The sequence below is a fragment of the Sprattus sprattus genome (genome assembly GCF_963457725.1).
Source record: "Sprattus sprattus genome assembly, chromosome: 17".
Taxonomy (NCBI): Eukaryota; Metazoa; Chordata; class Actinopteri; order Clupeiformes; family Clupeidae; genus Sprattus; species Sprattus sprattus.
In genome coordinates this window covers 12,719,929-12,747,208 of record NC_137915.1, presented here as the reverse complement: position 1 = coordinate 12,747,208, position 27,280 = coordinate 12,719,929, and positions in this window count along the sequence as shown.

Here is a 27,280-nt window from a genome sequence, read left to right as displayed (position 1 = left end):
AAACACGCACAAACACACTAAACGCTCCTTCGAGGAGCATCTTTCTTTCTGTTTTTTTTTTCTCAAGGGTTAAAAAGAGTGACAGTGTCATGTTTTATAAATCAACATAGAGCTTACCTCCTTTTCACTACAGGAACTATTAAGTTGCTCTCATCACAGGGGAGAAAGGAGAGAGAAAACCTGCTTTGTCCAAAAGCAGCACTTCTCCCAGCTACGGTCTCTCTTTTCCATAAAACAAAATTAGCATTTGAAAAAAAGCCTAGTTATGATGCACAAAAGGTCAGTGAAAGAGGACCCTGACCTAGTGGAAAACAACAAAAAAACATGGGGACGTTTCTTTTGTCACCGCCTGTGTTCACCACGAGATCATTTCCATACAGCCGACAGAGACAGAGAGAGAGAGAGAGAGAGAGAGTAATTGTAGTGATGCTGCTCTATGCTACACTTCCCCCAGTGGCACTAGAAGCTCACGTCACGTCACACGATCCGCTCATCATCTCCACATCTTCAAACAAGAACAAACATTGAGGACGAAAGGAACTAAATGAAAAAAATAAAAAAGTAAAAGTGAAAAACAACTTGCATTATCTCCAGGCCAGGCTGTTCTCCTTGTCATTTCTGTACCTCTATCCAAAAGACCAGATTTTAACGAGTACACAGCACTGTCAACACAGTGCAATTAATAGACTTACAGGTCTGGATTTCCCCCATTGTGGCACCTCTCCCCACAGAAGACACAGCTCCATTAGAACAATGCATCTAATAAAGTCTGCGTCAGACGCTCTCAGATATTCATTTCTTACTGTGCGCAAAAACTAAAAGGAACCCATATTTACCAGTCGCCGTCTCTCTCATTACCATACATATTACTTCACGTGACGACAAAATCTGCAGGCATCTGGGGAGGCTCCAGAAATATGAGCCTCGTGCTTGTTGTCTCAAGTCCTCAACAAACACATCTTTAAGGACAGCCAGGACCCCGCGAATAAAGGGAAGACGGAAGAGCCAGCATTTTCATCTTTCTTTCATCTTAGCCACCCAGTCGACCATTCAACGGCCCATTCAGGGGCGGCTGTGCATTATGCAAAGCAATGCTAATCCTTTTCCGATGCTTTCACACTCATAGAAACCCCTTCCATTCCTTCCTCCGCAAAGCAATTATATCAGTTTACATTTCTGTCAAAAAAAAAAAAAACACCAAAAAAAACCTAGATTAATGCGGAGGAACCAGTGTCTCATCAAGTGGCCCCTCGTCTTCGGTGACCAGAGAAAACTGGAGATTATTTAGGATAGTGTGTGTGAGTTTGTGTATGTATCCGTCTGTGTGTTTTTTCTCTTATTCTGAGTTTTTTTTTTTTTAAATGGATTGGCTTTAAGTATGTGATTTAATTAGCCTAAGGGAAGAGAACAGCGCTTTAGTTGCTGTGGAAACTCCACTCCGCACTGACCTTCTCTTGAGCCAGCCCCTAAGTAGAGTGGGCCTGATCTATTAATCAGAAACAAATTATGAAAGAATGCTGCTGGGCTGCTTGGTAACGTCCTTCCTCATCCCAGCCACGAGCCATTGTCTTCCACGTGCACAACACCAAGCCACCAGCACCACCAAAGAGAGACTAACGAAAAAGACAGTGGATTTGCATATGCAAATTTCCACACAAGGGGGGAAGCGTGTGTAAACAAGTGTCATTGTGAGGTGGATTAAGCTCACAGCCTTTTCTCTCTTTTTTTAGGGGGTGGTGAGAGGGGTGGGGGGGGGGGGGGGTGGAGGGGGTGGCATTAGTCAGCACAATTAACCAAGTCTCCATGGAGACTAATGAAATTTTGCTATGGTACGACTTTAAATTAGATAGCTGGTGATGCCTTTCCACAATCCAGCCTCCAAATCCATTATTTGCCCAGGAACAATGAGCCGTTTGTGACCAGCTGATCTTGGCCAGCTGAACAAACCTCAGAGTCGACAATTTGCATATGTTAATATAATTAATCGCTAATTACATGAAACATGTACATGTTCTCACTGCGCTTTCCCCAGGCGCTCTGAGGCTTGAACCTCGTCCAAGTGTTTAACCCTTCAGACAGCCTCTAAGCAGCAGAGGCTCTGCGTGTTATGGTACAGCCTCGGGGCCAACACAAAAAGCCCCCCACTTAATACATTAAGCCAGCTCCCTGACTTCTCAGCTTTCCACCCCCACCTACCCCCCCCCCCATTCACACACACACACACACACACGCTACACTCCCCCCCCCCCTTAGAGCTGTGGACCGGGGCATGTTCTGTTGCGTCCTAACTGGACCAAATTCAATTGGGCCGCCGACAACAAAAGCCCCACAGTTCTTCGGGCAACAATGAGATAATTTTGCTATCTATGGTCATTGTTGGGAGGAGAGGCGTAAAGGGAAAAACAATTGGGAGCCTATAGGGACGTCAGAAATCACACTTAAATCATTAAGATGATCAGCTAAGGATTGTCATTTGTATTTGTGGATCAATAGCGGTTTCAATAAAAACATTTTTTTTTTTTTAAATGTAGATATGTAGCACTTTTACGTACAGCAATCTGACATTTGCTTCCTCTGCAATCTGACATTTGCTACCCCTGCAATGCCCGAGCTTTTGAAAGCGCAATAGACAGGAATCTTCACAGAAATCAAAAAGCCATGGCCAGATTAAAGAGGCTTTTGTCCTCCATGTTGCGTTTCTTTTAGCCAGCTAAATTAAGCGAGTCTGTTCAAAGCGCTGCGACGAGGAGCTAAATGGAAAAAATGTTCTATCACATATGAAATTCATACAGCTGTGCGGGAACACGGACCAGATGGTACAGGAGGAACAGAAAACAAACACCTAATGACAGACAGAGGAGCCTCAGAAAGAGAGTGGCCGACAGTGTCAGCTCTTAAGAAAACAGAAAATAAAGCTAACCCCATGACATCGGAAACTGAATGGGATAATGAATTCCCACAGAGCCAAGTGCAGCACAATGAAATACTGTACAATACTGTGCGTTTTGGTGTTTTGAGAGATGTTCCTTTTTTCATCTGCTGTGTCTTTTTCATGACTACTACAGGCAATATAATTTTGCTTTTTTGACCTCAGGAAAGATTTCAGGAAGACACGCGTCTATGGCACTGAGTGTATGCAGTTTATCAATGAATGCATAACGTATGCGGTGCGTGTGCATTTGCATGTGCATGTGCGTGTGCCATTGCTGGTGTGTGTGGTTTGTGTGTGTGTGTGCGTGAAAGACAGAAAGAGGGAGAGAGATAGCATGAAAGAGAAAGACAGGGTGTGTATGCGTGTGTGTGTCTGTAAGCATCTGTGTCGGCCAGAGAGAGACGGAGAGAGAGAAAGAGAGAGTGAGAGAGAGAGAGAGTGTCTACGTGTGTGTGCCAATGCCACAGTGTACGGACATATTCATTGTAATAACAATCAATACTCGGATAACCGCATTTTTAAAACTATTCTGCTCAGCACAAAATCATCCTTCAGCGTTCCTGCACCCTAAATGGTACGTTTGCGTGTCACACTACTATGAGAGTCATCTGCAATGCACTGCCAAGGGGAGTCTCAGAGACCAGCATTAAAGTGCCGCGACAGGCTTGAAGCGAGCCTTTCTGCAGTAAAGGATTTTAAATCAGCCTCTTCTATTGGACCTGAGACTTATTGAGGTAGAAACCATAAAAAATGAAGAGGGGAAATTTAATCCCTGAAATATTGATTTGCACATTAATATCATATAGGCAGAGGGCAATTTGGCCTCATGGAAATGACACATTGTCGAGTCTTTGGAGAAGCCTGAGCCTGAGTCTTTTCTGCAGAACAGGACTGAATCTCCTGGGCCATTAGGTGCTTCCCTGCTTGGCTTTACAATATCCCATGCAGCCTACAATTAATCTGTACTGTTTTTATCCATCACGAAATAAACACACAGGTTAGGAGACACCAAGGCACTTACTACACACACACACACACACACACACACACACATCCCAGCTTCTCACCAAAACAAGGCATGCCGAGAAAGCACAATACCTATACAACAAAAGTCGCAGACACAATTAGATGTAGTTCCGAGCAATGGGATTGTGAATAAATGTATCCTCAATTATTTTGAGAATATCAATGTTCTGAATCATATCCAGCTAAATATCTCACACTATTTGCAGTTGAGATATAAGCCATTGTCCACATCTACCAATACATCTAAGGGCAATGTTAGTGTACCATCAAGCACAGAGTTCAAATATGCACAAAAACACCAAGATAAAGGTAAAAAAAACAAAGACAACTTTAATCTTTGCACTGAAAAAGCACAACAAGCTCTCTGTCAATAAAACAGGTATTTGAATTATTATTCAATACACCATGTAATGGCAAAGGTTGTGGTAGTTATAATAATAATAACAATAATAATAAATAGGATTTAAACAATCCTAAAAACACTAAAAAATATTGTCCCTTAAATCCGCTTTTAGAATAAAATCCAAGTCTCGGGAGGGGGAATCATTTTCCAAACGTGCAAAAATAACCTATAGTACATCTGAATCTATTACCAAACTATAACACGAAATAAAACGCATTTGAATGCCTGTCTTAATTTCTATTAAATAAACAAAACAAAGAAATATTTAATCCGTAAAACAGGACAAGAAGAGACCCACGAAAATCCTCCAAAATAAGCCATATCGCCAGTTTATGATACGTAGACCGGAGCCCTTATACACACCGCTACATACCGGGGTTTGTGTTGTGCTCCCTTCCTGCCTTGTTTTTTTCTGGGCTCTCAATGCCAGCGATCGATGCCCTTGTCACTGTCGCGTTCCAATCGGAGCCGAGACTCAGCATCAAACTAACCATCAACCAAAAAGCCAAGACACCCTACGTTCCCTTTTTCTCTCCATGGCCAATGTTAGGGTTATAGCTCACAAAAACAATTACATGTAGAAGTTTATGAATCCATGGCATCACTCGACCATACGCAAGGACAATTCATTGAATGGGGAACATGATACGAAAAAGGAAAATAACGAGAATAATGGAACTTACGGCAAGAAGACTGAAGTAAAATGGGAAGTAGTATAGCTGAACATATGAAAACGTCGTGTTTTTATAAGTCCATTTTCAATGCCAGACACTTAGGATTCCCGGAGTTGTCTCGGTGGGACCTGCCTGATGTTAGAGTTGTATCCCTCCTATCGGTCTCTTTTCTCGGCGACACAGACATCCACGCCGCGGTAAAGGGAAACTCCTTAGCACGCAGCAGGTAATAGCATATGCATACAGAGTGATATTTTGGATGTAGATGGCTTGATATGAAAGGATTCTTAACTACAGACTACCAGTGAAACCGATTGCTCCGTGTTCACATGCCTGAAGCCTCAGCACGCCGCGACACTGTTTCGCCAAAGTGTTATTAGGGTAGCCTGCGTGCTCCGAATGTTGCCTGTTTGGAGCGACATTGTTTTAAAAGATTACGCCTCATAGCTCGACCGAGATGCCAACAATGGACTACACGACCAGATCAAAGAAATTCTGTACCAGCAAGCTAATAGCTGTACAAAAGCCGAGTCCAACTCTTGACCGAAAAGGAAGAAAACCGACACGAACGTGAAATCGGACCTCTCTACTTCAAGATTAATAATTAACAATACGCTTTCTTTCTAAATCAGACCATATATTGAGATATCATAACTCGAAATAGGAAAAGATCATAAAAAGGAGCGTAAATAAACTTTGAAAATAGAATCTGGCTACGAATGTGCTGTCACTCTATCGTCTACCTACTGTACTGACAGTTTGTACTTAATAGTACGGCGATACCCGTTTAAAACAACCCAAATGTATTTTAAAAAGGTAGACAAATGCCGAGAAAGTCTCACAACTGCTGTAATCTGAGAAGGGGATGTCAAAGATTCTGCGGAATCAACAAAGAAAGATAATCAATAAGCGACCTAAATTTAACACCAACTACTCAATAAAAGTTAAAGCAGAAAAAACTTACTTTCTTCCCCCGCAGATCTCTCCGCTTCTTCTCCGCTATATCGTTTGTAAAGAAAACCACATCCAGTATATGCGAAAGTGTAACAGAATAAAAAAAGAAAAATAATCCTCCAACTTTATTGGAAAAAAAATAAAAATGCGAGTGGCGAGAGAATGGAGAAGCGATCCTTTGGGTCCGGGCGTTTTGAGAGTGTCGACGGTTGCCTGGCTGTTAAGGTTGTGAAGGGGTTGGGGAAAGAAGGAAAGGAAATGAAAATCCGATATGTCTTTATTCTGCTAATTATTATCGTTTTAGCCCTGTTTAAAAAAATGGCTGATTAAGTTGAGTGCGCATGTCTTTGTGTGTCTATTCCCGATATGCACTCTGGGAATGAGAGAGAGAGAGAGAGAGGGGGAGTGAGCAAGGGAGGGAGGGAGAGAGAGAGAGAGAGAGCAAGAGAGAGAGGCGTAATTAGCGAGGTGATCAACAGTCTCCACATTGCAAATGACGCGCTGTTTCAACTTGGAGAGCCGAAGGGCAGTGCGGGCCAGATATACAAAAATGATCTAATAGTGAAGGAAAATCTTTTGGTTGGCTATGCGAAATTGATGAACATCATTCTGAGCAACGCATGCATGACTATTTCCTGACTTTTAAACAGAAGTCATCTTTTTGACTCAAGATGAAAATAACAAATAGATACTGTGCTCGAGGATGCGTATGTGAGTGAGGATGTAAGCTCGCGTGCAATAGGCTACGGGTCTCTCTACGAGTGACAACATATTTACATACATAGGCTACTTGCGTTACTTTCATTAGCGCATTTAAATAAAAAAAAATCTGTGTTACACCAAATATTATCATATTTATTTCGACCAGCATCTGTTTCCGCTTCTGCTCGCCTGTTAAAGCGCATGGATGCAACCCTACTGGATAAACTGTAGTGGTTGACATCAGTGTATCTGTATGCTACCTTACTAACAAACTTGGTTTGTTTTAAAACAACCAATCTTTATGACATTTTTGGGGGTAATGCGACAACTTATATATATATATATATATATATTGTATTTAATATCTGATTATAAATTACGCTGACACAGACTCAAAAAGAAAAGCTAAAGGAAACTCAGTAAAGTAATAAGGGATATGTTGTTATAAATAAGCATGTAATAACACCAGTTTAAAACACCGAATAATATCCCAGTGAAATGTAACCGCATTTGTTGAAATATATTTTCTTTTCCAGTTTGTCATTCACAATCTGTACCATTGGAGGATATAACTGGATACTCCCTATTCCTCTTATTGTAAACCTTGCACGAATATTTGGTCTATTCATTGCGGTAGATTGTAGCTTCATATCATCTAAAGATTATAGAGAAGAACTTGTGTTTTTCAGTACGTATGCTGTTTATGTACTTCTGCGAATGAATGAACATGTCCAGGCCTCATCACCACTGAAAATAGTATGGCCTTTGGTGAAAGAGAGGGGGATTCAGCTGTGGCAATATTTTTATATCATGCACACAATTATAGTGATATAGTATAGGACAATTCTGCCTTAAAGTTGCATTTTGTAGAACGATTTCTTCCTCTAGTCTTACTATTTTAGTCAACTAATGGTCGCCATCGAGAGAAGACCCTACAAGATGTTAATCGTGGAGAAAATCAAGAGATCGCCTCTCCTTTATGAAAAAATCGAAGGAGGTGAATTGAGTGAGCTAGCTTTCCGGATCTCACGATAAGGATGCTAGCTAGCTGGACTGGGGTTGTACCGAGGCAAAGTCCTTCAGTCCGGTTTTAGGATTGGTATGTCACGGATTCTCTCGGTCTTTGGCTCGGCGAGAGATGGTCAGCGGAGGCGTTACTTTTTCACCCCGATTCATGGATGCTGGTCCTCCGGGGAATCCGGCGGACAGCCCCATGTGAGCTCTCATTAGGACAAGGAAACAGACGAGAACGGGAGCCCGGTGTGAGAGTGACAGAAAACGCAAGGAGAGCCCCACCACAGACCTCTTTTAGTGAAAACTAAATACGTCGGAGTAAAGGTTATTTTAATGTTTGCAAATGTTGACGAGTGCATTTAACCAGTGTTCTGCGTGCGGAGGACTTTGGAACTATTGATTTTAAAGGGATCTCGTCTTTTGAAAGTATATTTGTGCATGTTGACTGATTTAATTGTTGCGTAATGGAGAGTTTCCGAAGGACTTCTTACGCTTTGTGTTGCTAAAAATGGACAACGTAAGAATTTAAAACTGATAACGTTTGTGTGTTTCTGTCTCCACCCTCCTTTCCCTGCTTGCTGCTGCTTCCCCTAGCTGTTTACCAAAAGACCATGTGAACTAATACTACGCTCAATTTGAATATTTTTGCATCCTCAATTATATACAGATGGATATCTCTATATTATGTGTATGGATATGTATTTTTCCTTGTACACCGAGTCCGTTAAAACACTGTTTGTGAAATGGTGTCATACCTGATAATTTTCCACTGACAACCCATTATCAGTGATCTGGTAGAAACTACATTTTGCTATTCCTACATAAATACATATCTCGAATGGTTTGTTCACAACGTTATTGTTGCAAATGTAATTGTATTTCATACAAAATTAAACTGTGTTTAGTAGTATATTAATGATACCTTGTTTACATCACGTGCAATTTTATAAACAACATCTCTCACCAACAAAACACACAGGGCCAAGTCGATATGGTTTGCATACCCTGTAGTTCAGCAGTATTTTAAAACAGATCTTTCTCATTTTTGTTCTACTTGATGAAGTTAAATGTGCATAAGTGTGTCCCTCCTTTGGGATAAAGGGTTTGGGGAAAACGCCTGGCGCCCTCTGGGGTTTGAGAGGTCATGTTCCGACAGAGTGCGACCCTCTCCCTACCACAAAAACCGGTCAAAATATTGTATGAACACAACAACTAAGCAGTCCGTGAAAAGAAAGCCTTGCAAATTCTAAAACTTTATGAGACAAACACGCAAACAAAGAGGCCCAGTGTATATAGCTGAGGCTCTCACCAGCAGCAAAAATATCACAGGTACAATCTTAAATTAATTTCAATAGGCTGTGGGACATCATACAATATTAAGAAAATTGAAATTGAAATCAAATCGGCATCCACCTTCAGTTTAAATGAAGGAAGCTCTAAGGAGACTGGTCAATATTCACAATATTTTAATAAACACAGAACCAACCTATAATCAGATTCTAGAGAAAAGTTGTATTGCAAATGACTGCATGATTCGCGCAATATTACCATTTCTTGCCTTTTTATTCGCCAGGTAATAGATTAAATGTAAAATAGCCAACCTGTTTCTAAACATTAAAACAAAGGTACAAATTGCTTGTAAATACCATCTTTTATAAAGAACTGCAAGACTACTACTTGTCCCTGATTAGTGTTCTCCGTAACAAACCGACACAGAAGACATCGATAAATGCACAATTTCATTCAAATATTGAAATTGCTATTATGTTTCCGAAGCGCAATTAAAATCCCAGCAGAAATTGAAATAAAACATGAACTACCTTTGGTATAACAGAGTATCCCGTATTCTTCTTTCTTCTCTCGGATGCTCCTCTTATGGCATATGGAAACTCTTGTCAAAATGCCTAGATTTGGCACATTGTCATTGAATAGAAAGGAGCGCGCTGATGCCGGTACAGAAAATGGGAAAGAAGTTAGGGATAGGGTGCTGCCTCCCCCGATGCGGACTTATCTAACTTTAATTTGATATTCCACAATCATTCCGAGATGGCATATAATTGTACGGGTTTTAATGAGGAGCAACTTTTTGCTGTTTTACAATATTTTACGATCTTACAAATTAGAACAGTTTTATACAGTCCTTTTTTCGTCAGTAGGCTTTTTAAACCTTTTTGCCTTCTTGTTTAGTGACGGAGCAAAGGTGACAAACGATTATTTGTTTGGTAATGTTACTCAAAACACTGGGAATTTGCGAACGCTATGCCAAAATCATTTCTAACGTAAAATCGAGATCCATAAACGCTTGTTTGTAAAACAGTGGACCTTAAATCAATGTATTGGGACATTTCAATCGATTATATAAACGAAAATCCATACGCGACATGAAACCAGTATCAGCTTTGCCTTTCTCTTCCTTTGAAGGAACCAGGGGAAAAGGCTAGTCCGTGGTTTGAAATAAAGCGTATCAGAGTAGTTGACGATCAAGTTACATATTTTGTAGCCTAAGTGCTACCACATGCAAAATGATAGAGAGTCCTCTGAATGACAATTAGAAAAGTGCTTAATCAAAACAAGCAAGAGACATACTTTAAAGAGGACAAGAGTAATTGTATCCACGTTATTTTAACGTCAGATTGCAGTAGGCTATCACATCAAACCGCAATGAAGAGCTCCAGGTCATTAATAAACTATGCATAACCAAATATGAGCTCATAACGTCATGAATTGCACATTGTGTTCAAGTTCAAGGTCTGGGATCTTATACAGGCATTGGTTGAACTGGTTCAGAGGTTAAGAAATTTAGAAAAGTCGGTTAAAAATCAACTCATGTCAGTCAAATATATTTACATCCATCACAGCCACTGCATGTCAAAGCCAGTGGCGAGGGAGGCGGCTGTGCGCACGCCGTGCCACTCTGTGTATTTGATAAAGAAAATCAATGCAAGTGACTGTAAAGTATTTAGCAAGACGTTTGTGGGAATGGTTTGTTGAAAAGTGACTTCAGCTGGCCAGTCGATCTAATCAGGAAATGTACACTAAACTACACCCGTGCACACGCTTTTGTTAGTGTAGCTCCTGCCACTGAGTCTGCTCACCACCCCCGCGCGCCCTCCTCCTTGGCCCTTGCACTAGGCTGTGCGGATCTTTTCATTGTTGATCCCTCTTTAATAGACAAACGCTCAGAACAAGCCTCTACGTCCAGCCCACTGAGTTTCTGGTTTCTGTTGTGTCTGTTTAGCCCCGATTTTAATTAAAGAAAACGGTGGATTTTTGTATGCATCTTTCTCAAGTGTCCAAAGGTAGTGGGAAATGCATTGTTTTTTTTTAATGCACCTGCCTTCTTTGGTAAGACACATACTAATATTACTGGAGTGTGGGGTATCCTATTCTTAAATATTTCATGCTATTAAAGCCACAATTACCCATGCTAACGTCACTGCCATAATTAACAATACATTGAATTAATTAACCAATTATCACAATTTACATAATATACATGACATGAATAAATTAATTAACCACTTAATTAGGAGTTATCATTAAAACTTCACCTGTTAAATAGCTTCAACAGTTGTATCTTTAGTGGGGATTACACGCTGACCTTGAATCTAATAATTTTACCTCCAATTTACATTTCCGCAGCTGCTACACATATTGATGATTTGTTTATTCAAAACAAAATAGTTTCCTGAAATATCTCCATACACATTTGAGCAAAGAGATACAATTATCCACATTATGCAGTAATCTATCAGTTTTATCCACATTATGCAGTAATCTATCAGTTTTATCCACATTATGCAGTAATCTATCAGTTTGTGACCTCAGCTGACTTAAATCAACTGCTAATATAAACGGAGGGAGTGTGGCAGTTCTTCTCTGGGGGCCTAGGTGGTACCCCTCCCACCTCTTGCACTCAATGGTCCATCCTGCCTGGTAAATAAGGCGTCTACAAGCGGTCAGCGTCGGCCAAAGGAAGAAGTCAATTCCATGGCAACTTGACAGATAAGGCAAATCCATCCATCCGTCCAGATGAAATCGGAATCAAAGAAGCCAAGCCAAGGCACCGCGGCCAGTGGTGCAGCCCTGTCACTGTCCATTATGCATATAGCAGACGGAGAAGCTCACTGATTTTACCAAATAAGAAAATCCAACCTATGGTGTGTATGTGTGTGTGTATTTTCAGAATTATAAAGCCTTGTATTGCAGTCAACAGATGTGATTCAAAGAAAATGCTACTGAGAATACACAGAGTGTACAAAAATAATTCACAGGCAGAAACTATTTCTATTATTTAAGTATGCTTGAGAAAAAGACTGTCAGTTTGTATTTATTGAAGTCAAATATTTAGCTGACAAAATGTTAGGTTGTTACATTTTGTAACGAAAATGTAGTTTTCAGACTGGGAGACATGCTAAAATTCCCCCTCAATCGTAAAATTTGACTTTTTCTATAACATCCATAACACAATCTCAATTAAAGGCAGCACGTGATACGAATCCCATACACTTTTTTATCAAATTCAGAGAGTTGCTCCTCACAATCCTTTAGCTGCATGTTCGGCGCTTGCACTACAAAAACCTCTGGTGTTCATACACAGTCTTAAATTTGAAACAAACGTAGTGACTCGGACCGAGCCACAAACAATCCCAGCCAATCAACACAGTGCTTCAAAAGCACGAAAGGTAGGAGTTTAATTTGAATGGCTGTTGAGCACAAATTTCAACCACCTTTCGTGAAACCAAATCGCAGACTGCATCTTTGAGTACAGTCTCTCAAATACAAACAGTCAGAAAGCATTACTTGTGAGCAGATGAGTGTTGATGTCTTCTGAAAGCATGTCTCTTGCACTGAAAATGGGAAGCTCTCGGTTCAAGCAGAAATGGTGCACAAAGACACACTTAACTCATTGTGAGCCGTGCACACCCAGCTGTGATGAACCACGGTGTAAAAGCCATCTCAGGAAAAAGATCTCGGAAATATATAGACAGAAACAACACCTATTTTGCTTGTATCTATGTATATGTGTGTGCATGTGTGTGTGTGTGTGTGTGTGTGTGTGTGTGTGTGTGTGTGTGTGTGTGTGTGTGTGAGAGAGAGAGAGAGTGTGTTTCACTTTATCCACATAGAGGCCTAGGGATGGAGGAAATTACAGGTCATGGTAAAAGGAGCATACCACATTCCACAAAAAAACCTTGAAGGATGAAATGGCGACAGTTAAAAAAAAAAAAAAACAAGCTCCTCTATAACGTAATTAACGTCGGGTATGCATCCTTCATCATACACTTTCTTTCCTTCAGAGGAGAATTTGTTTTTGATATCCTGTAATATGGAAATAGGTAAAATAATCTGAAAGAGCCCTGATAAGTGTCAGAAATGTGTCCCGGTCCTCAATGGCATGGCCACTGACATTCACAAGGCTGGCATCAGTGGAGCCTGGAGAACAGCCCGGGTGAAGAGAGCCCACGCCACACACTTTCCCCCCCATTTCAAATGCACCCATGGGCCTAATAGCTGGGAACAAGCCCTCAGTGCCGGAGCAAAAAAAAAAGCCTGGGATCTGTTTGCACAGATGTTGCAGCCGTGCCAACATGGAGGACAGGCATTGGCAGGGAGGGAAGGCAGGAGACAGGGAGTGGGGGGGGGGGATCTCGAGCCGCCCGGGCTGGTTCCTCCTGAGCGGCGCTTGGCCGTCAGGCGTGCAAACGTGTGGGGATGATCGGCGGTGGCGGCGACGGCGGAGGCAGTGGCGGCTAAATAGAGGAGGATTGTCGTGAACAAGGTAAGTGCGCCGAGCCTGTCCACTGGCTTTTGTTTGAGAGCGCTGATGTTTTGAGGGGCTGCGTTGACAGGCGCCGGCGGAGATTTTTCTGTGGCGAGCAGTTTTTGCGCTTTGATTTCCTCCCTGTGATACGTCGGAGGCATCTCGTGTACCCTATTATTTCATTTCATTTAAATGCTGCCTTCTTGCTCCTCTCTGCTCCTCGCCAGTCTCATTTCCTTTAAAGCTGCACAGCGCAAACAGTACATCAAATATGAAAATATCTTTGCCATCCTATCATTTTTTTCCCTCAGATAACCAAAGACAGAAGACAGAACAGAACATGCATATGACGCACAGATGTGTTTAGGGATGAGAAAATACGTCCTTAAAAATTAAACTTCACTATGCTTACAAGGAGAGAGAGAGACAGCTGCGTACTCAGCTCCATGCAACAGATTTAAAAAATAAATAAACTTTAGGATGCTTACAAGGAGAGAGAGAGAGACAGCTGAATACTCAGCACTATGCAACAGTTTAAAAAAATAAATAAACTTCAGAGTGCTTACAAGGAGAAAGTGAGACAGCCAAATACTCAGCTCTATGCAACAGATTATTTGGCATCTCATAATTGGCTCAAGCCTCCACTGAATGCTGGCAACCAATCCACCCAAAGGACACAGGTGGCGCATATGCAAAGATGCACGTATTCATGTGGACACTCCCTCCATAAGGCCTTTAATCTGTGCTGGGGCTCTGGATGTTCACTGGCTGAAAATGAGATAATTTGACTTTAATGTACTGGTATAATGGTGTAGAGGAAGGAGAGGAAAAGAAGAAGCGAGGGGAAGAGATTGGCTTAGGAGAGTCCTGCTCCTCTCTCACCTGGTTGGAGATTGGGCTTAAATCACACAGGCTACTTCAGACAGAGAGGGGAGCATCTCGCCCCAAGTTTAATAGGAAGACAGTTAATAACCCTTTTTTATCCGCACGCGCTATCAATCACCCCTGTCAGCGCCCTGCTGAATCAAAGCAAAAGTGTTCTTCACAGATGACTGATTAGAAACGCAAAATCACAAGATCCATCTTCATGGTCACTTTTATTATAGTCATTTTTAAACTGACAGCAACCTGCTCAGTCTCAGAACACTGCGCATGGCAAGAGATTGTCTCTCACAGCAAGACCGAATGAGAAGATGCTGCAGAATGGAAGAGAGAGAGAGAGAGAGAGGGAGAGAGAGAGGGGGAAAGAAGAGAAAAAAAGAGAGAAAACCTTTTGTCTGAGGGGAGTGGAGTGCATCCTATGCATTTTTCGCGGATATACTAAAAATACATATTTGTATTACACACCTCCGTCACCCAGGATATATATCCTGTGCAAATAATACATATGTATGTGTTATTTATCAGAGAGAGGAGCAGAGAGGGGGAAATGTAGGCTCACAGTTAGATCCACATGAGCTGCAGACTCTAACACCTCTAAAACACGTCTAAGGTATTTTTATTCTAGACTGAAAAAAAAAAGAATTGCGAAAGCCATCCTTATTCAGATAGGAAGAACTAGAGTGATTTTATTTCAGCATTTTTAGAGGGTGTGTACATTATTAAATGTCATTCAAATAATCAAGACCCAATCAGACAGGCTGATGGCTGAATTGAATGGAAAAGGGGAGAGAGCACTTTCTCTGCTGTCTTTCTCAGGCTCCCAGGGCTTAGTGATATGCTAATCGTAATTGACATCAATCTAAAAATCAGTCGAGGTTACATGTGTCTTAGGTTATATTTATCTCCACAGGAGAAAACAAAAGAAAGTGGGTCACGCAAAACAAGCAAATGCATTTTTTTTTATCACAGAGACCTGGAGAACAGACAAGCTGCCATATTTAATATGCTGCAAAAACAAGTGATTGAGCAGCTTGTCAAAATATTAAGGCTCAAACATGAAAGCTTTAAAAAAATAAAATCGCCTTCTGCCCAGATTACTCTATTTAACAAATGGTTTCTTTGTTCAACTGCCTTTGACTTATTTATTAATGCTAGGCATCAACACAGACACAACAGGCAGCTGATCTTCAATTCTATTCTATTTTGTAAAAACATTCAATCTTTAGGTCACCTCTGTAGAATGCAGATGGTATGATATATGAAGTCGCAAAACAATCACAAAACAAGGCCAACCCTGGGCTTGTGTAAAATATGTATCCTAATGAAATGTATTTACACACAATGTTAAACATAGGGAAAAGAAGGATTCCACTGCGTTTGGGATTGTATGTGTGTGATGATCCTGTGCTTTGGTTGTGTGTGTGTTTGTGTGTATTGACCCTGTTCTTTGGTGATGTGTGTGTGTGTGTGTGTGTGCGTGTTCGTGTGATGACGCTGTGCTTTGAATGTGTCTATGTGTGTGTGTGTGTGTGTGTGTGTGTGTGTGTGTGTGTGTGTGTGTGTGTGTGTGTGTGTGTGTGTGTGTGTGTGTATGCCTTTAGTGAAGCGTCTGAGGCTGCAGCATTCTCTCTCTAAACGAATGCACATGATTGCCTGTCAGATCAGGGGAACCTGGATGACCTGATGGTTTTGATTATCTTGCTGACATTAAAAAGCAGCTCACAGGACCCTGGGAAGTTGCTGTAAAATTGAAATCTCCCCGTGAACGTATATATGTGCTCACACACACACACACACACACACACACACACACACACACACACACACACACACACACACACACACACACACACACACACATTCCCTAACGCACACAAAGACACAAATACAAAGGGAAGTATGTTCCCACACACATGCACACAAGTCTATGTGCACACGCAGATACACACATAGACATAGAATCACACAGACCAAATACCAAGTGTGTCTGAGAGTGTGTGTGTGTGTGTGTGTGTGTGTGTGTGTGTGTGTGTGTGTGTGTGTGTGTGTGTAAGGAAACACAAACACACAGATGAATGTAAACACATATGGTACAAATGTAACCGAGACAAGATACAGAAGACCACATTTTTCGTTTCCTTAAACTCTCCCAGCAGACCCATAGTGTTCTCCATTTCCTGCGCACACACACATATACACGCACACACACATATACACACACACACACACATATACACACACACACACAGATAACACAGCAACCAGCATTACATCCACTGCAAGACCAGAGGAAACAAAAACGGATGTGTTTGGCATGCGACTCGTCCACAGCATCAGAGCGAGCAATCAGACCTCACTGCTGTGTGTTTTACGTCGGGGCGGAATGATGACAAGCGCTAACTAGCATGAAATTCCCCAAAGATTAAATGTCCTAGGATCAGTGCGCCGTCTCCCCTTCTGCCTTCCACAGGAGGGGAGCGCAGGAAAGGCAGATAAATCCAAAAGTACCAAGCCGCAACGCTAGCTGAGGGGCAAACCAAGACAAACAGCACATCAAACCTTAGCCTGCAAAGCCTGCTTTTTATCCCGCCGGCATTAAACCCCAGACACACACATATACAGAGAGAGAGAGAGAGAGAGAGAGAGAGATGGAGAAAGACAGTGTGAGAGAAAGAGTGAGTGAGTGGGGGTAGGGGTGGGGGTGGATGGGGGGGGGGGAGTGGGAGAGAGAGACACACACACACAGACACACAGCAACACACACACAGAAACTTCAGACATATAGACCTGGCCTTTAGTATATTTCCTCCTCAACAAGTTTAAACCACAGCCGCTGGATTGAAGCGCACAGACAGACACAGCAATTCCCACACCACACACACACACACACACACACACACACACACACACACACACACACACACACACATACACACACACACACACACACACACACACACACCTGCCTTCTTCCTTTGTGCAGCCTCTGTCTGGTGTAGCTATTCCTGTTCCAGTGCTCGCCTTCTCTTCTCCTCTCCTTTCCCCTCTCCTCTCCTCTCTCCGGCACGGGGTGTCTCCTCTGAATGCTGGGGCAGGGGGCTGATCTTGCCGAGGAGGGACCGTGGGTGAAAAAGCAGGGCTAGCTAGCTCCAGGTAGCGTCAGGGTGCCGGGGGTCCGGTCAGGGGAACGGCAGGGAGTGCGGGGGTAGGCGTCACGGACGGAGCAGGCCAGGCTGGTTAACTTTCAGCGAGTCGACGAGTCCAGGGGTTCACGCGGCAAGCTCCCCCCTTGGTGCTCTTTAAAAGAAAAAAAAGAGAGGGGAGAGAGGGGATGAGGAAGAGGCTAGGAAGCACAGGTCATGTAAAATGCATAAGCTGCATTTAAAAATAATTTAATTCCAGAGCCGAGAGACGCTCATCTCCTGCCACTGAGGAGCTGGCTGAGGAGGGAGAGGAGGGAGGGCTTTTTTTTTTTCCATGAATGCACCTTTTGTGACAGCCTACATTTCAGCCTCCGAGCACACGAAAATGAAAACTTCTTGTTTATGAGCGCTAAAGCAAATACATAAATAACGCTCGCTGCAAAAATAAACCCATAAATAAACAAAACAGAGGATTAGTCAAAGGAAAACTGAAAAACTAGAAAGTCACCAATAATATCACCTAACCAAACATTTTCTGCTAATGTTAGTTACACCACCTTATTTGCCCATAACGCCCAGTGTTGGTGATTTACACTTCATATGGAAACCATAGCATCCAGGGCTCCACTATATAACATGTCATGTGAGAGCTGGAGAACAATCACAGATGTAGGCTTAGATGAAACAGGTGAAGGTGTGTGTTGGAAACAGACTGCCTTGTGCATATGCTCTGAATAGTTTAAGGGGTCAGATTCAGAGGGAACAGTGCTAGCAGGGTTAATAATTGGTAAATGTAATAAAGTCCTGCTATAGGCTTAGCAGAGCAGCCCCTGTCCCACTGCCTCAGCCTACACAGTATAAATTCAGATTTTCCCCCCTCAAAGCCAGTGTTTCTCATAGCACTGTTACAGACGATAATTATGTTATACTTTTGACCTCTTACAAAAAAAGCTTTTAACATCATAATACGATCCATTTTGAAGTAGAAAGGCGGAATGCAAGATGCCTCATTCAGTGTATTACAACTTTAAGTTTGCCAAGTAAAAGCTCTTCTGTTCCTTATTTTCACTTCGTGTTCTAAAATAAAAGGCCCTTTGTTGTCTGTCTGATTGAACATAATCAAAAACATGCTGTGCTGCAAAACATTATTTTTGAAAACTCTTTTTCATACTAAAGTTCAAATTAAATTCAACACAACAGCACTGATCTGCATGTTTACATCCAGTGTGCACACACGCATACTCACACACACAAACAGAAACACACACACACACACACACAAACATACACACAAACACTTCAAGCCTTGTGTAAACACACGCAAAAACAGCTTTTTGTTGAGCAGGAGGAAAACAAAATGGTGAAAAAAAGAAAAAAAACACAGCCGAAGATTTTAACATGATCATAATTTGAGAAATATGCCTGTTGCCTTTAATGACAAGCATATGACACAGCACAATACCTTACAGTGTGGGTTATTGACCGCAGCTAGGGCTTGTATCTGGACTGGGGGCGATGTTCCCCCTTTAAACAACGGCGTGTAAATTGTGCGTGTAAAGTCATTGGAAGCGATTCCTCAGGACTACCTGTGAGGAAGGCTACCTGCTGACTGCGAGAGGGTAATCAATAGCTGGAAATGGAGGTGAACATGAGGCTAGGAGCCTTCCGAGCAGTTAGCACTGATAAAAGCCCACCATGTCAATATTTGGGAATAACACAGAAGCGAGATAATAGCCAAAGGAGGAGTGCGTATGCCGCCGTGTGTTCAAACAGGACGCCCAAATTAATGCACAAGAGCCCAGCTGCTCCTCCAGGCTGGAGCCGAGTGTTATTTACAGCAGGTAATGCCAAACTATAGTAAAATCAATTGCCTCAGCCTGGTGGGGAGAGTGACAGCACTTCAGCAGTTCTGAGGCGGAATAGGGAGGTGAGCGTTCTGGGTTCCACGCTCTGCATTCCGCATTCTGCATTCCTCTTCCTGTTGTCCACTCCTGAGCTGTGTGAGGGGTATGCCTCTGCCCAGGATGGAGTTGCTTTCATGGAGTGATTGGGGATAGGGGGGGGGGGGGGGGGGACGGAGGACGAGGGACGGAGGACGAGGATTCCTGAGGGGAAATTGGGGAGAGGGGGTATGTTTTTTTAATTTAGTGCCAACTGATATCAATTCAATCTGTTCAGAAGGAATTTACAACAGAAGGAGGAACAAAAGTAGTACTTAGATTTTATTTTGCTTTGTTTTAAAAGTGAAGTTTAGAACAGCTTACTCTTCATTGTACTAAGATTATTAAGATGTATTAACATGATTGTATTTTTTGCACATCCTGAAGTCCTGAAAATCATTATTACCCAGCATCAGAGCACAGTTTGCCTTTTCCTTTCTGGTTAATTGGCATTATCTGTTTTTACCACGATTGAAGGATATCATTCAGGTGTAATTTACAAATAAATGTTTGTGTTGTCACTCAATGTTACATTACACTAGCTTTGTTTTTCTTGTTTCTTTGGTTTTGTTTTTTCTTGAAACTCAGACCAAATGGTACCTACAGTATATTTCGGCATTCATGCATACAGATGCTATTCAAGAGCTACAATGGAAGTTCATTTGTGACAACATAAGTCTGTGGAAGGGGTGCTGGGCATTGAAGTGGGTGTGTTTAAGAGTTGTTCAAATAGCATTTAACTTATGCCATTCTTCCACTAAAGACCAGGGCCAGTATGAGGCTTAAGCACCAGTGAATAACCTTGGTCTTCTGTTTCCATTAGAAGTAGTTGGGAGCATTCGTAAACAGAGAACATCAATGCTAGACACTTCTTAACAGTACTTAGCAATGGTCGCTGGAGTACACGTAAAATAAATAAAACGTAATTTAAACATGTCATAAAATGGTTGGAAACAGAGTTCTTGATAATCATAGTTTTGACTGATCTGTCATTGTTCTCTACAAACACAAGTAATTTCCATTGCTAGGCAACCCAAACTAATGCTACCTGTCCTGTTTTTAAATTTCTCAGGTTTTATTGTTGCGTTGCATTCCATTCCAAAAGTCCCTAGTTCAGCCCTGATTCATCCCTGCCCCATTCCACCAAAGCGAGGCTGTTTGGGCCGTGGCCCCAGTCCAGCCTCAGAGGGGGAAAGACACTGGGGTTTTACACTAAGGTAAAAAGAGCCCTCGGTGACGAGCTAGGCCCAGACTGTAGTATGTCTATTTGTGAAAATAATTTCTGGCTTTCTGACCAGCAAGACCCATGCAGTACAATGTGTACAATTGTGAAGGGTTTAAAATGGACATTCTTTGAACCTAGCTAGTTTTGTATATGAGTGTGGTTGTAGTTTAAAATGTAAAAATGTTTCTGGGGAACTAGCCCTGTGCTGGAGTAAGCGTGAACAAGAGAGTAGCTAAAGGCCAACTTCCACTTGTGGCGAGCTAGCAGCCTCGAACTGTACTTAGTAAAAAGTGTGAGTGGGTGCAGCTGAAGGTTCTCAGTGTGTGCTGGGCTAGCTGTTAAACAGCTGTAACGTCTGAGAGCATAGCGTTGTAAAGTAAAACACAGAGCCTCCGCAATGACGGCAAGGGCTAGAGGCTCCCTGCTGTGAGGCCCGCGGCTGATCCTTCAAGAGCCCGCCTGCTTTTCCCATCACATCCCATCCGCAGAACAAGAACAAGAACCAGAACCGCCGGGGCCCTTAATATGCATGGCGGTGAATTCCTGCTATGCAAGTTGTGCCACGGTCATGGTTGCAGCGGCCCCCGTGCCTGGCTGGCCAGCGGGCGCATTGGCATTACCTCAGCCAGCTCTTCATCCTCTCGCTTTTATGAGCTGGAGGGGGTGGGTGGGGGGTGGGAGGGCTGGGCGCAGAGGAAAATCTTACCCCAGAAATTAAGAAGGGCTAAGTGCTCACAGTGTGAGGTTCCGCCTCACAACATGTTCTAAGGCAAGAGAACATTACATCCACTTCAAGGACACATGCAGACATTTCTTGCCTAAGCATAGAAACCCATTCCATTATGGAGCTCTTGTTACACAGAAGAGATTAAGTATTAAGTATTATGCTCGGTGGAATACAGTAATTATCAGTGTATTTGATACTCTTCACTCATTTACCTCCATTTCTAACCCTAGTTTTATGTAAGTATCAATAAAACATTACAACTTTGCTACTAAATGTTACGCTGTACTTAATAGTATAGTTTAACTGCAACAAAGGCTATCCAATGTGTGTACCAAACATACAGCACGTGCAGTATCAGCCAGTTATTCAGTGCATAGGATAATACAGTATAGACAATACTACCTCAGCAATACATAAGCTTGCTGTGAATCAACCCTATGACCGCTTCACGCTTGCAGCACATCTGACCAGTTCGGATACCTACTCTATGGCACTGGTCGGGTCAGAATAAGACAGCAGAGGTTGTGCGGACGTTGTCTTTGAAATTCGGTACCATTCGGTGCTGTACATCACACTGTGTGTTACTGTAAATATTTGCCCAGCGACGATATTGACTGTACAGGACTGTTTGTGTCGAGTTCAGGGAACATATGTGTGGGGACCATGTGGATGTGGTAATATACTATTCTGTACATGGTCCAGTGTGTCAGATGTAGAGACGGCAATGTAGAGGCTGAGTAGTCAATCGGAGGTATGTTTGTGTGTGTGTGTGTGTGTCTGTATATGTGAGGGTTGAAGAGGCTGTGTGCTGGATGTTTAACTGTCACACTGGGACGGAGTGGACGCATGGCCACCGTCGCCGTCTGCTGTTAGGGGCTGATGCCCCCTTCGCTGTTGTCATGTTGTCTATTTGCATGACCAGCCGCTCGTCAGGGACGTCAGTGGCCGAGCGCCAGGGGGGGGTTGTGAGGGCCCGGTCGTCCCGGAAACAGACAGGCCGTCCGACATGACGAGCTTTGACACAAGGTGAGACGAGGCAAGGCGACTCTACCTCGCTGACCAGGTGAGGAGCACAGGACGAGGCATCATCAGCAGAGGTCAAGCTGACAGATGGTTACATGAGGCACACGTGAGTGGGTGCCCTTTGAAATACTCCACACTAAAGACTCCTTCTGGGTGCACATTATTTTGGACTGCTCTTAAATTGAGCAACAAATTTTGCTTAAACTACTACTACTACTGTTCATCTCTGCTATTAATAAAACTCTTACCCTCTTAAATAAGAGACCTAATATACAGACAGTATTCTTTTAGTTTTTTGATACATTATATGAAAAAGTAATAAATAAATTCCATACTTATATGTATTAACTCCCTTACAAAGGAGTGTGTCAAATGAGTAGAAGGCATCTGTCATGTGAATTCGTAACCATCTCTCAGATGATGCACGTTTGGTTAAATTCACGAGGCGAGATATCCTCTCTTCCCCCATCTCCGCTTTAACACCCACAGGAGAACAGTTCAATTGGATTGCAATGGCCTGTTAGGCCCTCTTTCATTCCTCTCGCTTTTAAAGAAGAGAAGGAAAATGTATATAGTTCCTGACCTCCCCCCCCCTTATTATACATTCATGGCCATTCTCAAAATGCAGGTTTGGGGTATTTATTTATTTTTCTTACTGTACACTATAGCTCCCGACCTTCCCCTCCATGCACCCCCCCAGCCCCCCCCTTATTCTACATTCATGGCCATTCTCAAAATGCATAGGCTTGGGGTGTTTATTTATTTTTCTTACTGTACACAGAAAAAGTTCATAAATGCCCATGACATGTAGCCCCAATGCCATGTTCAAGTCCACAGGCAAGAAGCCCTCTAGGTTGCCATGGATCCATAGCTTTTATAGGTATACAGGTTTGGCTGCTTTAATAAAAGATTAACAGGCAGTTGGGGAGCATGGAGAGTACATAGAGAGCATGTTGTTTTGTTGTCGAACAAAGGACATCTCATTTCATCTGCTCCCAGTAACAAATGAACAATTTGCTGCACTTTCCTTTTCTAAAAATCAGGAGATTCTCGTGGACTGGGACTTTGAAGTGCACTGGTAGGAGCGGAGCCGTTGTTTGTGCTTGCGCGCGTTCAAAGCTTCATTACAACCCTGTAAAATGCGTTGGTGTACACAACACCTTCAAGGTTAAATGGATAAATCATAGACTGTGCACTAACAGGCCAACACTAAGCATAACCACATGGGGATCCACATGGATAATTGATAAACAGACTGCTGTTGTGTTCGTCCGCATACAGGGAGCTGATGTTTTCACACGATGAATGCAGAGCAATAAACTGATCTAAGAAAGAATTCCACAGAAGCCAAAATGTAAATGGTCTTAGTTTGTTCAAAGGGATAAAACTCCTTTTATGGCGCAAGACAAGGCCAGCTCACTGGGTGAATAGAGTCGCTCTGTGCAAGTAGATTTTTTTATAATTATGTGTCCAACTACAACAGCTGTGAAGACTGCAGTAAAGTTAAGAGGCTATGAAATGGATAGACCTCTGCTCGGCTCCCCTGAGCTCGGTTTAGGGTTGTGAAACATCCGTGGGCTCATTTTTTATGATTGCTATGTCAGAGAAAACTTTTCCTGAGATACTCTCGAAAGACAAACAACAAGTCGGGGAAAGAAAAAGAGAATAGAGAGAGAGAGAGAGAGAAAGAGAGAGAGATACATTGAGAGAGAGAAAAGAGAAAGAAAGAGACAGAGAGAGAGAGGGAGAGAGAGAAAATGAGAGAGTAAGAGAGAAAGTCAGAAAGAGAGAGAGTACGGTAAGAGTGAAAAAAAAAACACAACATCAATTGTCCATCTTGAGAATGACATGCTTTGTAGCACCACTGTCATATCTCATCCAGCCGAATGAGCAGCAGGGCTGTGGGCATGACTGGCTCCCTGACGTCCCCGGGGGAAGGCGCCGTCTTTGGCATCTCTCAGGAGCCGAGCCGAGCTGCTCAGACTTTATGAATTAGTTACTACCTTTGTCCTTTCCCCGTGTTGCATCTCCGATGTAACTAACACCTGCTAAAGATGAAGGTGGAGGATTGCGAGAGGAGAGCCATCAAATTTGAGCGGATTGGCCCCTGTGTACACTACCTAAGCTGAACTGCTAGCAGATAAAGGTAAAGAAAAAAAACTGTTATTGAGAAGGAAAAAAAACTTTTTTTTTGCTCACATTCGCAAATGAAAGACAGCTGCATTCTCACTTCACCCTCCTCCTGTTGCAATAAGGCTTGGTGGGGGTGGGGTGGTGGTGGGGGGGGGGGGTCGGTCTCTTTTGTGACCATTTGCTCAGCCTAAAACACGAAGGGGGGAAACAGCAGTTTTTACTGTGTACGCATGAATGTTTAACTTATATTTAATGTATGACATTTCACACAAATCATCCGGCCAAAGACATGACCCAGGGGTATTTTGCAGATTGCTTTTTCAGTACCCCAGCAACTGTGGAATTATTCTTCCTGAAGAAACCCTTTGAGTTGGGTGAGGTGATCACCCCAGACGGCTATGGCCATCTCGATCTGGAACAGCTCGGAGAAAGTGATATCATGATCGCAGAGCCATGCTAAATTGAAAACATCTTGCCGGCTGGAGGCTGTATAAAATAACCATACATTATATGTATAGTGGAACAGCCCGATTGGGCAGCACCACAATTATACTGTTGTGCTATCTCAAAAGCCTCACTTTTTCTCAGGTCCCCTTCATTTTTATGCAAACACTTTGTGGCAAGGTAAAATATTACGGCTCGCGCAGCATACTTTGCATGAATTTATTGCATTTTACTATTTATGATAAGAAATACCAAAGGCCTATTTCAGAGCGAGAGATCCAATCCTGTATTTAGATATGGCTGGGGAAGACAGCTACTGGCAGGGAACAGACAAGCAAAAAGAACTGCTGATTTCCACAGTACGTTTCCACGGTACAGTAGATGAACTCACGTTTACCACAGGATGTTTGGAGCAGCAGCAATTAGAACAATCACCAAATAGGACATCAAGTAGGTAATCTTTTTCTCAAACAGAAAATGTTGTGGAGTACACACCCTGTACCTCTTGCGCAGAGAGCAGGGCCGGCTCAGCACAATTACTGGCGAAACAATGAATTCACAGAGATATTTGTTCCATCTGTGTGTTATTCATCTGGTGGGGAGACATTTTTCAAAATTTGGACCAGACGTGTCTTGCCACTGCAATGGATGGTGTTCTCCTCTTTCAAGGTCAGTCTGTCACTGACACTTCAGCCTTTAAATAGACAGAGTCTGTTTACAGCTCAGCATCTCTCCTCCTGAACCCCTGCGTCCAACTTCCCGACAAAGCATGCATAATTACCAGCTTCTCCAGCCCCTCTGATTAAGGAATTATTCAGAGTTAACACTGTTGCAATTGAATAACGAAGAAGAAAAGATGAAAGTGTTCTGTGTATTAGCTGTGTACACTCCCCTTACAACCATAGTCAACAGGATAATTAGTACTTTCCCCTTAGGACTGGGTAAATACCTGTTTTTTAATTGGATCCCAGCAGGGACTTCCCATTAATTAAAACAGCATGAGGTTTCTGGAACAATAAGAAAACACAGGACCCATATGTTTGCGTTTCTGCAGTATCTGTTTACTTTAACCCTCTGCAGATTCACAGCCGCTTCCGGAAGGTTCTTCCTGGTAACTGTCACCACAAGAAATCCAAAATCATTTTTTTTTCTCCCTTCATCATTTTTTGAAACTTAAGCTTCTGTATAATAGACCGAAGTGTGACAAAGGAATCATATCAAATTGGGGGCGGACGCCCTTTTGCCAATTTGTGAGACAGACCTTTGGGGTTCTAAGATGGCCAATTACCCTTCGTTCTGACAGCATGTTTCTGCGGCTATTAAAAGCAGGCTCTCCGCCGGCCCTGTGTTGGCTGACGCAGCTCCGCAGCCTCGGCTGTACATAGAGCCACTGCCGGACCGTGCCTCTCCCCGTCTGCTTTGACCTGTGGGCCTCCCTGCCCAGCCTCCCAGCGTCCTCAGGGAGTCCCACCCCTCCCACCTCCCCCCACCCAACCCCACACTCCTGCCCCCCCACCTGACCCTGAGGAAGCAACGGGGAGGTTCTGCCTCGCCAGTAGCGCCAGGACACTCTTTGTTTTTCCTCGTGCCGGAGTCATTTAAGCCACTTGCTGCAACGGCCAAGTTCAAGGATATCCTAAATTGGGTGACTCCAGGTCAACACCACAGACCTCCCAGTCCTCTGCTGCCAGCTCACGTACTGAGCCCCCTGTTCTGGAACTCGCCAATAGAAACTTCGGGAGGGGGGGGGGTTGGAAGGAGGGATGGGACCTCGAATGCACGTGTCCTCATAAGAATAAATATATTACATTTGGCTACGGTGGTTCTGCCTTGTTGCAAATTTCTGCTGCCTAAATGGAAAAAAAAATATCCTGCCTTTTTTTTCATCTTGCTGACAGTGGATAAAATGCATTACGTCTCTACTGGTCTCTGTGTTGATGTATCGTGACATCATATGTCAACCTGGCCCGCGCACTGAGGACGAAGATTGGATAGTCGTGACACACAACCTGAATCTGTCGGCATCGGAACGGGGAAGGAAAACACTTCCCTCCCCAAGCAAAAACATTCAATTAATTCGCATTGTGCCAAATGCGTTCAGGATGGGGAGCCATCGCTTGGAATCGGAGGCAGGTGAAGACACACAACTATCTACGTGTCAAACAAATTCCTCCACCCTTTTTGAATATGCCTCCGGATTTCCAACACTAATTTTCAAAAGTATAGTCAGTAAACAAACACTAAGTACCACTCACAGTTGTGCTGATTTCCCCTTATCCAAGTGTGTGATTTTC